This window comes from Arachis ipaensis, chromosome B2 (genome assembly GCF_059453495.1).
Source record: "Arachis ipaensis isolate K30076 ecotype BB chromosome B2, ASM5945349v1, whole genome shotgun sequence".
NCBI classification, from domain to species: domain Eukaryota; kingdom Viridiplantae; phylum Streptophyta; class Magnoliopsida; order Fabales; family Fabaceae; genus Arachis; species Arachis ipaensis.
The window spans coordinates 71,373,492-71,376,560 of record NC_142437.1 but is presented as its reverse complement, the minus strand read 5'-3'; the positions used below and the strand labels follow the sequence as shown (position 1 = coordinate 71,376,560).

General features: G+C 42.2%; 1 non-coding gene across 1 annotated transcript; it reads left to right on the top strand.

Annotated features, from left to right (window-relative positions):
- The first annotated feature begins 2,641 nt into the window (after nt 1–2,641).
- Nucleotides 2,642–2,745, top strand: LOC148574336 (small nucleolar RNA R71). Its single transcript, XR_015906593.1, has one exon. It is a non-coding gene; the product is annotated as a small nucleolar RNA R71 (small nucleolar RNA).
- Nucleotides 2,746–3,069: the final 324 nt, after the last annotated feature.

Sequence of the window (3,069 nt, the reverse complement as noted above, 5' to 3'; positions counted from 1 at the left end):
GTTGCCAGGGAACAATTTGATTTCTCCTTCTTCTCCTAGTTGTTGCTTCATGTTCTTTCTCAGATCCTTGTTTCCTTTCCTGCAAAGAGTGATGAAGTTGCTTGCTTCTCAAGCACTTGAGTGGTTAGCTCAACTATGTATGGGCAAGTGTCTGAGTCTTAAGTTGGTGTGTGAACACCAAACTTAGTCTCCTACTTACTTCTCTGTTCTTTGAATCCTTGAATTCTCCTTGGAATGAAGTTGCTGCTAAGGATTTTAAGCATTTCTGTGATTGCTTAGAATGGTTGTTCCTTTCATATAATTCAAAGGTTGTTGTGTTCAGTTGATCTTTATGGTGGAACACCAAACTTAGAGTCACACATTCCCCTTTGAATTATTGATCCACGAATTCATTGTTTGGTGTGAAACACCAAACTTAATTCTTTGCAATGCACAGAAACTACTTCACCTTTTTATTGAAACAAATAAAAGAAACAGCAAGGGAGTATTACCTCAGGTTGGGTTGCCTCCCAACAAGCGCTTCTTTAACGTCACTAGCTTGACGGTTGCCCCTTGTTAGGGTGGATTGTAGTGCTTGATGTCTTCTCCTCTCACTATGAAAACGTCCCCATTTGATTCCTTCATGACTTCTAAATGTTCCATAGAAAGAACTTTCCTGATTGTGAACACTTGAGGGAGCTGGGAAGGAATGGTTTTGAGGCCAGGTGGGATTGGCAGATAATGACTTGATATCACTTTATCTCCCGGAGAGAAACCTTCAGTGGGAATTTTCTTGTTTCTCCACCCTCTTGGCAATTTCTTTACAATTCTTCCCTTTCTCTTGAGGATTTCTTCATTGACCCTTATGCCAGGAGGATCCTTCTGATCTGTTTCTATTGATTCTTGTGGCTTTAACTCTTGCAATTCTTGTTTGCCTTCCAAGGACTGTTTCAGAATTTCAGCTACTGGATTGCTTTCCTCTAAACACAGATGGCTACTATCATCCTTAGGCTTTTCAGGTTCTGGTTCAGGCTCAGATGCAGGTTTGAAAGCATTGAAAATGAGCTGTTCATCATGTACTCTCAAAATTAGCTCTCCTTGTTCTACATCTATGAGCGCTCTAGCAGTGGCTAGAAATGGCCTTCCCAGAATGATAGGGTGTAGGTGGCTTTCCTCCATGTCCAAAATGACAAAGTCTGTGGGGAAGAAATAATTTCCCACTTTCACCAGCACATTCTCAACTACCCCTTCAGCTTGCTTTTGAGTTTTGTCAGCCAGTTGTATGATTACATCAGTGGATCTCACCTCATTCAGTTGTAGCCTCTTCATAAGAGTCAGAGGCATCACATTTATGCTAGCTCCTAGATCACAGAATCCTCTGTCAATTTTTGTTTCCCCTATGATGCAGGGGATATGAAAACCTCCTGGGTCTGTTTTCTTAGAGACTATGTCCTTCTTGATGAGGGCACTGCATTCTTTGTTCATTATTACAGTTTGTCCTCCCTTCAAAACTCTTTTCTTGCTCAGCAATTCCTTTAAATACTTGATATGTGTAGGCATCTGCTGGAGAATCTCAAGGAAGGGAATATTGATATGGAGAGACTTAAATGTCTCTAAAAACCTTGAATAGGTTTTCCCTTTTTCACCTCCTCCTAACCTCTGAGGAAATGGTGCTTTTGGTTGGTATGTTTCCAGCATGCCTTTTTGCAGTTCCTTGGCTTGCTCAGTTTCACTTTCCTGCTTAGCTTCTTCCACACCTTCCTTCAAGATTTCTGGCTCCTGTTCTGAGGGTCTAATTCCTTCTTCTTCTGAGACTTCCTTCAATATGGTGATGGCCTTGCATTCTTCCCATCTCACTCTCTTTTGTTCCCCTTTAGGATTCTTTTCTGTGTCACTAGGGAACACTGCAGTTGATTTGGGGGCCTGTTGAGATAGCTCTCCTACTTGAGACTCCATCCTCTTGAGTTTTTCACCATGGTTTCTTAAGGTAGATCTCACATCATCCCTGAAACTTTTCAACTCACTTATGTCCTGGCCCATGTTTGCCAGCATTCCTTCTATCCTGTTTAATTGATCTTGAAATTGTTGGTTCGGATTAGGTTGGGTAGGTTGATTATTTTGGCCATGATATGATGGTTGGGAGTAAGTGTTTTGTGTGGCTTGGTATGATCTTTGGTTGGAGTTTTGGTATGTGGACTTGTTATGTTGGTTTTGCTGGTTTCCCCACCCAAAGTTTGGGTGGTTTTTCCATCCTGGATTGTAAGTGTTGGAATGTGGATCATATGATTGCCTTTGTTGGTTTCCCACATAGTTGGCCTCTTCCCAATCACCTCCTTCAGTGCTTACTTCCTCTTGATCTTGTGTGTGTATTGCGGCCACTTGCTTTGTTTCTAGTTTCCTGGTGAGCTCTGCTAGTTGCTTGGCAAACACCTTGTTTTGGGCTAAAATTGTATCAACATGGTTCAGCTCCATGACTCCCTTAGTGTTGTGTCTCTCTAAAGCATAGTAGTACTCATTCTCAGCCACTGTCTCGATCACTTCAATGGCTTCTTCCACAGTCTTTTTCCTGTTCAATGAACCTCCTGATGAATGGTCTACAGCCTTCCTTGATTCATAAGAAAGTCCATCATAGAAAATATGCAATTGCACCCAGTCATGGAACATGTCTGGTGGGCATTTCCTTGTCAAATCCTTGAATCTCTCCCATGCCTCGTAGAGAGTTTCACCATCTTGTTGTCTAAACGTCTGAACCTCAGATCGAAGCCTATTGACCTTTTGTGGGGGGTAGAAATGTGCCAGAAACTTGCTTTCCACCTCATCCCAGGTTGTTAGGCTCCCCCTTGGGAATGATTCCAGCCACTTAGCTGCCTTGTCCCTAAGTGAAAATGGGAACAAGAGCAGTTTATAGGTATCTTCCTGGACTCCATTGGACTTCACAGTGTCGCAAATTCTCAGGAATTTTGTGAGATGTTGGTTTGGATTTTCATTAGCACTCCCACCAAATGAACAATGATTCTCCACAAGTGATATTAGCTGTGGTTTGAGTTCAAAATTGTTGGCCTGAATGCGTGGTTTCTGAATGCTGCTACC